Source organism: Dermacentor variabilis, chromosome 8, assembly GCF_050947875.1.
Source record: "Dermacentor variabilis isolate Ectoservices chromosome 8, ASM5094787v1, whole genome shotgun sequence".
NCBI classification, from domain to species: Eukaryota; Metazoa; Arthropoda; class Arachnida; order Ixodida; family Ixodidae; genus Dermacentor; species Dermacentor variabilis.
In genome coordinates, this window is record NC_134575.1 from 131,431,528 (window position 1) to 131,443,060 (window position 11,533).

Below are 11,533 nucleotides of genomic sequence, written 5' to 3' on the forward strand. Positions count from 1 at the left end.
TTGAAAGATGTTGTGCTACATGTTAGAAGCCGATTAATTTCGTAGCGCATCCTCTTTCACAAAGGATGCCCCTACGATAGTTTTCTTTGTATAGCACATGCCTCTAGGCCCTTGGCTTTCAAGGGCTCTGTTGAGGCAGTAGTGCTCTAGGCAATTTCAGCATCTCACATATTTTGCACATTGCAGCATTCTTTCCCAATGAACTTTAGTGTTCATAGTACACGTCAAGAGTCATTGCCATAATTTCATTACGCTTAGATTTTATGCAATTTACACGATCTCTTTTAGGCTCCTTTACAGCCGCGTTGCATTAAATTCACAGAAACCATCAGACCACTAGGAACTCATTACCACTAGCATGGCGCTCTTCTGCCATACCTGGCCCTTGCGCCACTAAACATCAAACATCAATCAATCAATCCCCCCTCCCCCTTAAGCCTTGTAACGTTTTTTTTGTTTTTTTTACCTCGGCAACGCCTTCGCCCCGGCTGCCTGCTGTCTCCCCACCCTGCACTTCTTAGTTTTTGCTTTGTTGCCATCGGCGACTCTGACGCATATTCGAAAAAACGCTTCCCTAAGTTGTGATACGTCTCGACGCTGGCCCGATGCTTGAGTTCGCTGCAAGTTTTTGCATACCAGCTCGCGCGCCGCCTCACCTCGCAGTCCCCCCCCCCCTACCCTTTTGCAATACTGTCCCCCCTGTCTAGACACACGGACGCCTTTGCCCGAAACTCCGTCGACGAAGGTCTGCAGGTCAGCGCAGCACACAGTCGTACAGGATCAACTGCGTGCCCTCTTCCGCTTTGCACAGAGAGACAGAATAAATTTTGAAAGCGTTGGTTCGTGAAGCCAGCCGAAGCAGGAGAGCCCATGTAACTGCGGCGCCTCCCCGAACCCCAATGCCACAATTGGCGCCGAAGAAAATGCACGTTCGCTCTATTCTAGGGTGGGCGGAGGGGTGGGAAAAGAAGGTCCGCCTGGCGTAGCCGCCGCGCTGGCGCCTGTTGGCGGCTACAGAAGCTATACGGCCCATTTAGTAGCTCGCTCATACTGTGAATGCTAGGCAATGCTTCGAAGCATTTCCCTCGGGTTCCTTTGCTACCACCCTCGCCCTCCTTTCCAGCCTTCTATTGCAAATAAAAAACGCTTCCATAACTGACTAGCACACTGGGTGCTGTGCCCAGCGGCTCGCACACGCCGTGAGTCCGCCAACATGGCACATTAGTAAAGATTTTTTGCAATTACCCGCGAAGAAAACATAATCTGCGCACTGCTGGCTCTGCTCTGGAACTATAAATGCGGTAGTCGGAGTTTCATCTAATTTGATTAGATACCTAAAGATAAAGCACTAACGTGGGTACAAGCAACAAGAGAAATGGCTGGGGAGCGAGACGAAGATAACGTCGGCTTTCGCCGCTGGGTGCAGCTCTGTGCCTGTTCAACGAAAGGCTACTCTTGGCGACGCCATCATCAACATGATTACCACTAACATAGAGCCCTTTCGTGTTTTCGAGAGGGAAGGATTCAAAAAATTCGTAACGGTAAATGTGACAACATTATCAGCCGCCTTTCATCAATGTAACTGCTTTGTATTGTTTTAAAATAAGGTCGCCGTCCAGGGCTACAAGTTGCCATTTAGGGATGACCTTAGAGAAAAGGTCCTGCCCGGGAAAGTATCAGCGCTGCAGACCAAAATGTCATCGTGTTTCTTGGGAGCGGCGTACGTCTGTATTGCACTAGACGTGTGGACGTCGCGGTCTATGAAGGGTTTTCTGGCTGTCGAAGCAACATTCGTGCACAGTGACTTCACGGCTCGCATGTACCTCCTCAGTTTCACTTGCCTGACGGGGAGCCACACAGCTGCTCGGATCGGCTCCGAGTATGACGCAGCGTTGCTGCAGTGGAAAATTGCCTACAAGGGTAAAATATGGATTACGTACAATTGCCTCCGTTAACTGTTTTTCTTTCATTTTCCAGTTCCTTCGTGTGGTGACAGATAGCGCTTCATAAATGATAAAGGCTCTTTCATTTACGGGCTGGGAAACTGAATAGGACGATGATGAAAGTTTCGACGACTGCCCGGAACGCTTAACCAAGGAGCTCTTAAGCGAGTTAAATCAGTTGGAGCAATTTCTGTTCAGCCGCGCCCCCACAGCCTGCAGCTGGCCGTCAATTATGCCATTCGGCAGGTATGCGCAATTAAGTAACATATTGGTTTCATCTTATGTGCATTGATACGTGTCCATTTAGTACTACTTTGATGAACAATTGTTTCGGTCAAGCTTTGTTAAATAATTTGCCATGTATGCATAGACAAAGAACGTATGAATATAATGCAGTTTGAAAAGTAAGGGCAGACAACTGTCGTGATTAATGTTTTGGTGCTTTAAAGCTTTATTGTGCAACTAGCCGAGCTCATGCTTAGATGAATTTTCGAGCGCACTTCGCTTTTTCAACTTCCAAATTCCTGATTCAATTGCTGCCATGGTCGAGGTCACGAACTCTGATTCCCATCAAATAGTGGCAGCGGATCATTTTGCTGGCGCAGGCCAGACACCAAGCTTACGGGACTTCGAGGTCTGCTCTCACCACGACAGTCAACCGTTCTGAAATATATCTAAAGACAAACAAAAATAAAACTGGCACATCATGTCTACCGAGAAGAGGAACAGCCACCTCGCCGACTTGCTCGAGGCCAAACATTCTCTAGTTACCCGATGGAAGAGCCAGCGTCTCAACCGCAGGCTCCCCAGACGCATTGTAGAACTGAACAAGAACATAACCGAAGGTTGCAGCACCCTATCCAAGCAGCAGTGAAACGAGGTCGGTAACTCGGTTGATGGGCAGGTCCGAAACGGAAAGACGTGGAATATACTGAAACACCCGCCCAACGACACCAACACGAACTAGCGCCACTCGCTCACCAAAGTCCTTCACCAGGACAAAGGCACGGCTTCGCCGGATGACATCGCCAAGAATCTTGTGCAGAAGTGCCTACCGATATCTGCGGGCCTGCTGTACCTACATTCGAATACACTGATACCGACAACATCGTTCTCGACGTCGACTTTACCACCGAAGAGGGGCGCTGGACTCTTCACTAACTCAACCGCCATTCCAACCTGGGCCCCGACGGCATAACCAACAAGCTCCTGAAAATTTGACGACCTTCGGTCGTGTATCTCACGGTCACACTCAACGACGTGTGAGGGCGGGGCGGGTTATCCGACGCTTGGAAACTCGCCCACGCGATCCTTATTCCAAAACCGGGCCAGGCACCTGGCGTCGATAACCTTCACACCGTCTCGCTCACGTCGTGCATGGGTAATCTAGCCGAGCGTGTCGTACTCAACAGAGCCGGCTGGTATCCCAAAGACAAAAACTTTCACACACCGCTGATCGGCTTCCGACCTGGGATTTCGACGAGGTTACTATGTTCCTCCTGGAACACCAGATCATAGACGCCGGGTCCACTTGGCACAACAGCGCGATACTCGGCGTCGACTTGGAGAAGGCATTCGATAACATTGAGCACTCGGCAATACTGAAGGTGATGGCGAACCTAGGACTCGGGTGCGGGTTCTACGAGTTCGTCCGCTTCTTCCTAACCCATCGTAAGGCCGTGCTCCTTGCCGAGGAACTAACGTGGGAAGAAGTCAAGCTCGAATAGCGTGGCACCTCCCAAGGCTCTGTCCTCTCGCCGACGTTGTTCAACCTGGTGATGAACGGGCCTCAAACATACGGTATACGTGAACGACATCACCATGTGGTGCTCAGGTTGTCGGATGGCTTTATCGAATCCACCCTGCAGAAGTCAGTCGAAGCCGCCGAATCCCACCTCGACCAAACAGGCGTCAAGTGCTCCTCCGCCAAATCTGAGCTGCTGTTGTACTGTCTAAAACGACAAGGCAAGCAGCCCAAGGGCTGGAAATTCCCGACCGAGCGCAAGGTCACCGTCCGCATCAGTAAAGCTCGCTCCCCCCCCCCCCACGGTCGAATGTATCGGAGTCGCGGGAATGATAATCGACGCGTGCTGATCAAGCATTCAAATGGTGCAGTCATCATCACAATCATCATCTTCAGCCTGGTTACGCCCACTGTAGGGCTAAGGCCTCTCCCATATTTATCCAACTGCCCCGGTCATGTACTAATTGGGGCCATGTTGTCCCTGCAAACTTCTTAATATCATCCGCCCACCTAACTTTCTGCCGCCCCCTGCTACGCTTCCCTTCTCTTGGAATGCACTCCGTAACCCTTAATGACCGTCGGTTATCGTCCCTCCTCATTACAAGTCCTGCCTATGCACCATTTCTTTTTCTTGATTTCAACTAATATGTCATTAACTCGCGTTTGTTCCCTCACCGAATCTGCTCTTTTCTTATCCCTTAACGTTACACCCATAATTCTTCTTTCCATAGCTCGTTGCGTCGTCTTCAGTTTAAGTAGAAGCCTTTTCGTAAGCCTCCAGGTCTCTGCCCCGTACGTGAGTGCTGTTAAGACAAAGCTGTGCAGTAGCTGACGAAAAAGACGATCAACTCGATACAACTCGTACGCAGAGTGGCCAACCGTGACGACTGCCTCCAATAAGACAATCTGCTACGTCTTGTACAAGCGTTCGATGTCACTTTACCGACGTCTTAGCAATCAAAAAGTAGGAAGAATCGGAGCGTGACAAGCTCAACGCACGCATACGAAAGGTAGTGAAGCGGGCCTTCGGGATCCAGATCACCACACCGACGCACCGACCCCTCGAGCTTAGGGTGCATAATAAGTTCGAAGAGATCGCTGACACACAGGAGAGAGCGCAGGTGATAAGGCTGACGACTACCAAGACGGGGCGCCAACTCGTGTGCGAGCTCGGATACTTCCCACCGACCACCCAGGATGCACCGGAGTTTATGCCGCTTCCCCGCGAGCTCCGCGACCTGATCACGATAGCGCCCAATCTGCGAAACATACATCCGGAACACAATCGAGGCAGACCGCCAGCCCGGGCGACCGCATTCCTCAAGCGCATAGAGAAGAAAGCGGACGGCGTCGCGTTCCGGGAAGCCGCGGCCTACCACGGCAACCGAGCCTGCGCCGCCGTCGTGGTCTCGTCTACGCAGCGGTCCCTAAACGACGCCGCGGTATTCACACGCGACTCCGAGGTGGCGGAGCAAGTGGCCATAGCCCTGTCAATGCTTAACGACAAGCGAGAGGGCATATTTAGTGACTGGAGACCGGCCATCAAAGCGTTCGTGAGAGGAGTCGTCTCCTAAGAGGCGTTACGCGCCCTCCGCCGCGCTGATCCGAGTGCCCTCAAGCACCACACCATCATCTGGTTTTCTGCCCGCCTTGGTCGGATTCTGGGTGCCCCGCCCAACCTCAAAGAGACAGCCTACGACGCTGCGTGCGCCCTTACCGACCGCGCCTTCACCCCAGGGCAACCGCGTCTCGATGGGTTAGAGGCGAACAGGGAGGCCGCACTAGCGTACGGCGAAATCACTAAATACTTTTACCTGGGACGACGTCTCCTTCCGCCGCAGAACCTTAAACTAAGCAGGCTGTAGGCGCCAACGCTACACTTGTTGCAGGCACATACCTATCGCAATCCCGCCACGTTACGCATCATCTACCCGGATGTCGACCCCGACGACGCGCGCCCCTCGTGCAGCGACTCGGCGACAGTCGCACAGGTGCTCTGGGAGTGTAGAAACGCCCCGCGCGACTCTGCCTCGGACAAGTGGGAGAAGTTTCTACAAAGTTTCTACAGGCGGCAGTCTGCTGCTAGTATGTTTATTTCGATTACAAAGCCCATTTCATTATGATAATACCAGTCGTAGTGCCGCAGCCATAGCACTACATGCAGGACATTTATTCCTAACAGGAACGTGCAGCCTATGCATTATTGTGCTCTCAATTTATCGTAGAACTGGAGAGAACGCCTGTGTCTGTGCCCACTTTATTTTGTATAATGCAGACTTGAAGAGTTTCAGTGTGTCGTCTAGTGCAGTACCGTACAGTTTCATTTGATATCATTCGCTTTGTGAAACTCTACTCCATTGCATGTTTGCCGTTTGCGCTATCTGTACTTGCAGCGGCAATATTCGTTAATTGCCGTTCTCGCTTTATTTCAGGGCCCAAATGCTGAAGCATTCATGCAAACATGCGGCGCCATCATTGCATTTATACGCAGGCGCAACGCCGACACGGAGGAAGTGTTGAATGTGGCCGGTCTGCACTTGGAACGCGATGAGGTGCAACTCGCAGCTGCGAATGATGAGAAAGCTCGCTACCACTTTTTCCAGTCATCCTGGTCTGACAGAGACTCTGCATACGTGCAAGAAGGGTAAACTGTCTAGATATGAACTGAGGCTGGTGACAAACGTGATTGAGCTTCTCTGCTCCGTAGAGGAAGCCACGAAGTTGCTGTAGAAACGGCACGACACAGCCGGGCTTTTGCTTGCCGCGTGGCAAATTATAGAAGTTTCCCTTGCAGAAATCTTAAGCTAAGGCGCACTCCTTCGCAAAGAGGCTGGTAATGGACTACGGCGTAACCTGTAGAAGCGGTTTGCAAGCACGTGGACCAACTCTGTTTCTTTTGATGGCTGCGCTCCTAGACACACGGTTTAAGCCTTCTTGGTGTTCAGCTGCAACAGCCGACCAGATGCGTTCTGCTGTGCTTGGGAGAGGACATGTTTTGTTATTGCAGGACAGCGCCAGCACGGTCGCGAATGCGGACTCTGAAGCAGGGCCAAGCAAACTGATGTTTAAAGACGTCAGGCAAAATGAAAATGCCCACCAAGACAATATGCCTGGATCCATTGTAAGGGAAACTTTCCTTAGAGACTGAATGTACGAACACACCGTTAAGCCCCTGACCTATTTGAAAGTAAACGCTATACGCTTTCACTTGATTTCCCGCTTCGAAAGGGCAGTTTTCATTGTTGCACTGACGTCAGCTGGCGTGGAACGCGTGATTTCAACGGCATCCCTGGTAAGAACAGCAAAGCGGAATCGGCTGCCAAGCACCTCCTTCGAGCAGCTCATGTTTGCGAAGAGCAATAGATAGTTAGGTAGGAGGCCAATTTTTTATCTCACTTTTTTTTCTGTTTTGAGAACTAACCGCTGAAGCAGCCGTACTATTACTTCGGGTTTTCAAAACTAAACGTCGAAGCGCCCATTTAGCTCGTGACATTTTGCTGCAATATTTTGATTAATAAAACAAAAATAAAGCCTGTCTTTCTACCTTGCACTGCTTGCAGCCTTTATTGCAGCATTTAAAAATCACGAGGACTCCGAAGCAAAAATACGTTATGTCGTCTTTCTAGCATGAACATAGTTAAGCTTAAACAACATTAAAACATCACAAGCCGTTAGAACATACTGAACTTAGAAATACTCTAGTTAGCGGGAGAACTACCAGTGTGGAAATAAGTAGGGTGGTTGCTCTGCACGAGATATATTACAAAGCTACTATCCCTCGATCATGGTAACGTACTTTTTGTATTTTTGCAGTTCATAAAGCTTCTAATGACATCAGCTTTATGGTGCGTTCATTGGTAACTGGATAACAGTACCATGATGCCTCTGCTACGTTGAGGAATTATAGGAGTGTAATTGAACTTCCCGGTCATTACTGGAGTGCGAATAGGCTAAACTTTTTCATTCCAAGGAATTGAAAGGAATGGAATTGCGGCAAGTTCTAATTCCCCAGAATGGAATTGTAATAGAATGGGGGCACCCATTCCGCCAAAAGCAGAGCAGTGTTGCTGAACTTGAGTGCATAAGAAGTCTTAGCGGCACGGCGTCTTCTCACACACTCTACTAGCAATTGCTCAAAGAAACAGGGCTTGTCTCACGTCGCCCGCACAGTCATTCTTCGGTTTCGCTGGCCAAGAACGGAAATGCTGGCAACGAAGAGTAATCACCGTCGCCTATCACCCCACATTCTTGTCAGGTGGAGCGACATACAAAATAGCTGCGTAACACTAGGGAGGAACCTGATAGCGGGTGTCGCCAACTCGCTTGCGTAATTAGACGGCTTGGGCTGAAATTTCAGACGTGCATATCTCAGGACACAGGCGCGTTACTAAAACTGTACAAAATGGAATAGTCCCCATATGGCACCGCCTCTGAGTTTTCAGTATGAACATACATGCTAACTACAGTGAATAAAAAGTAATTTCTCGAACTTAATTACATGCTGACATTACGACGACAATTATCCTCACAGTTTGCGACCGCCTGGATATAACTCCTCTGTAGAGAAATAGCTTCTGTGTGCTCCTCTTCGCACTTTTTAAAAAACAAAACCGGAAAGTCTAACTTTGAACACCCTGTATTAAGCAGGTGCCTGAAAAATTACGCGTACAGAAGTCGACACGAGGAGATGGTGAAAAACAACATCAAGTCAGTCAAGAAATAACGTCGCGGCACTAAAGGAAAGTCTTACCTTTTAGTCATTCTACTGAAATGCATGCAAAACACCTTATGACTGAAATAGTCAACTGCCAAACTAACATCAATTTCTAGATTTAAAGAAAAATGAAATAAGCGACAGTTAACACACGTTCAGCACCAATGATACAATACTCCAACTAATAAATAGAAGGCTGGTCATTGCGAGATGTCATTAGTCTGTCACCACTCTGGTGTGTCACGAACACCACTTCTGAGAAATCCTAAGCACGTGCCCAATGTGCACCCTGCCCCATCTTTGGTTGTTTCACTGTTGAAGTCATAGTTTAAGGATCATATTTGCAAACATGATGCTCAGTTGGGATGAAAATATGGTCCTCCATTTCAATGTATATTACGGGGTGTGCAATAAGGCATGTAATGGCAAGCTTAGCCACATTTAAAAATTAACAAAAAAACAGTTAAGTGCGGCCTACATCTAAGCTTAGTTAAAAGGCATGAAGTTATTTTCATTTATGAGGTACGCAGTGGAGTTCAATTTCGACAGATTCGACTATTTCTGCAATTTGAAATCTAGAATTTTACATTCTTGAACCCATGTAACGTTACAGTCAGACCACAGTTATTAGTTTATTAGAACAACTCCTTGTTTCGCGCATGACAGATGACTGGCAACACAGAATTAAGGCAACATTTTATTTGGATAATTTATTTCTCCGCTAAAAAGTTTAAAGCGATAAACACCCTTTTGATCTGCTATGCAATATTAAAATGCGCAGATTACGCTTGTAACCACTAGAGGAAGGGGGATATAACTATTCATATAACATAATTCTGAAGTGATAACTCATATTAGTAAATTCACAGGCATGTCCAGGAGTGTATGCGTACCCAAAACGACTCTGCAGATGTAATTCCACACAGTAACCGTTATATTCGATTCCGATGCATAACTCGGCACTTGAAGATTCCCCAAGTTTTTACCAATAAGCATCCTTTCACATTTTGACCGTGCTCGAAAACCGCAACAGGAGATATAAAATCACACATATAATCATACCATTTCAATGCATGAGCATAAACACCTCAGTTTTATTCAGCCTAAAATATGAATTAATCATGCGTTTTAAGTAAGTTAAAGATAACGCGCCCAACAGACATCTTGCAGCACGCAGCTGAATGCCTGCGTTATAGTTTCTAACTATCACTGATACTGCACATAAATTCTGTGGTCGCAGATTACCTATTGCGAAAGAAACCTTCAAGCACGCGGCTTGTGATAACTGAAGCATGCCGCTCTGTTATGCGACTCCTTATTTCAACAGCATTCCGTACACAGTAGACTGCCAAACTGAATAAATTCAAACACACAAAACGCACGCTAAGCACGCTCCGCATAGATTCGGAGTCATGGGCTGGTAAACAAACCATCTTATGCGTCCCCTCTCCTCAGGTCTTATTGAACATACCATGGTTCTCGTAGCGTTTGCGATTTTCAAAGCCATTACGGATAGCGGCAAGCAATAAAATCACATGCAGTTATCGTGATAACTGGCCTTTTGGATTGACATCGAGAGATGAAGCGCGCTTGCCTAGTCCGTTGTCAATCGCGTCGGCTAATCGTCGCAACGACTTCCTGGGGATAGCACTTCATATGCGCAGAATGTGCACGTAAGTTAGAATTCACTCGCCGCGGATGATTTGTTGTTATATTCAACGAATGACGAAAGACTGTCTTGTTCTCGCGGCGACGCGATATGGCTGACATACGATCACCCTCCGGTAGCCCTCGCTGCTCGCTGGACGGATCATTTTTCTCCGGTGCTGTGCTATTCCGCGATGTTGAGCGCACGCGCGGTGGAGCAACTCCGAGTGAAAAAGTGGAGCGCTCGCTCCGAGTTCCTTTGGACTGTGGCTGCCTGTTCTCTTAGAAGCAAAACAGTGTGCCCTTTGCTCAGCGTGCGCGAGTGATGCATCGCCATGTTCGGGGCCAGCCTACTACAGTTGAAGCAGAAGCTTACGCTACGTTTTGTTCTCTATTGCCGTAAGAGTTGAATAGGCATTCTACTCTCTCTCTTTCTCTCTCTCTCTGAAGGCACAGTGAAACGAACATTTCACTCTGTCCTTGCTGATGGAATGAACAATGCATTTCACTCCACTCGACATTTTGTCAGAGTAAAACAATGCTTCGAAGAGTAAATCATCCCTTTACCACTACGATACTCTCCCTAATGTTTAGAGTGTAGGCTTTAAGCTCAGCATGCTGACGAGCAATGTTGCAGAGTTGCTACACCGGAATTGGAATGACTCCGGAATCATTCCACAGTTTCGCGACCCTGGAATGGAATGGCGACAAGGCTTGGATGAATGAAATGGCAATGAAATTAAGCGCCTTTTACCCGGAACGTAATGGAATTACGTATTTCTCCGAAAATAGAGCGTTTCTTTTTCTCATCTACGCGTGCTTTTTGTCAAAACATGCCGAAGAACCACCCAGCCCACTTACACACATGGCCAAGTCAGAGCCTCTAATTTAACAATCTAGCAGCATTCTTGAAATGGCTTGACTCATTACAAGCACGGTACATCTATAAGCGACGCGCCTACTACAATTCCGTCCTAATTGACAGTTGCTCCCAAGTTTGTCTCGATTCTTCACGTACCCGCGGCTCTATGCCGTTGGTATCCGTCGTGCGGAACTACGGCGGTGGCATACTCCCCCCCCCCCCGGCCTCCCCCTTACGCCTTGTGATGTTTTCTTTCATTTTTTTACCTCTGCGACGCATTCGCCCTGGCTGCCTGCTGTCTGCCCACCCTTCACTTCTTAGTTTTTGCTTCTGTTGCCTTCGGCGACTCGGACGCATATTCGAAAAGACGCTTCTCTAAGTTGTGATGCTTCCAATCTTTCCAGGCAGCAAGGCTTAACCTTGTGTGAATAGGCAACCTAGGTTATTTCATATCCGGTTATAGTGATAACGTACAGCTGCCGTTGAAGGACCTGTTTTTAGAGTTCCTGTAGAGTCCCCTTGTAGGGTTCCACGGTGGGTGGCAGCGTTATTGCCGAAACCTACACATTCCTCTATGCATAGTTCCTTCACTCCACTCCCTGATCGCCCGCTGAAAAGAGGGC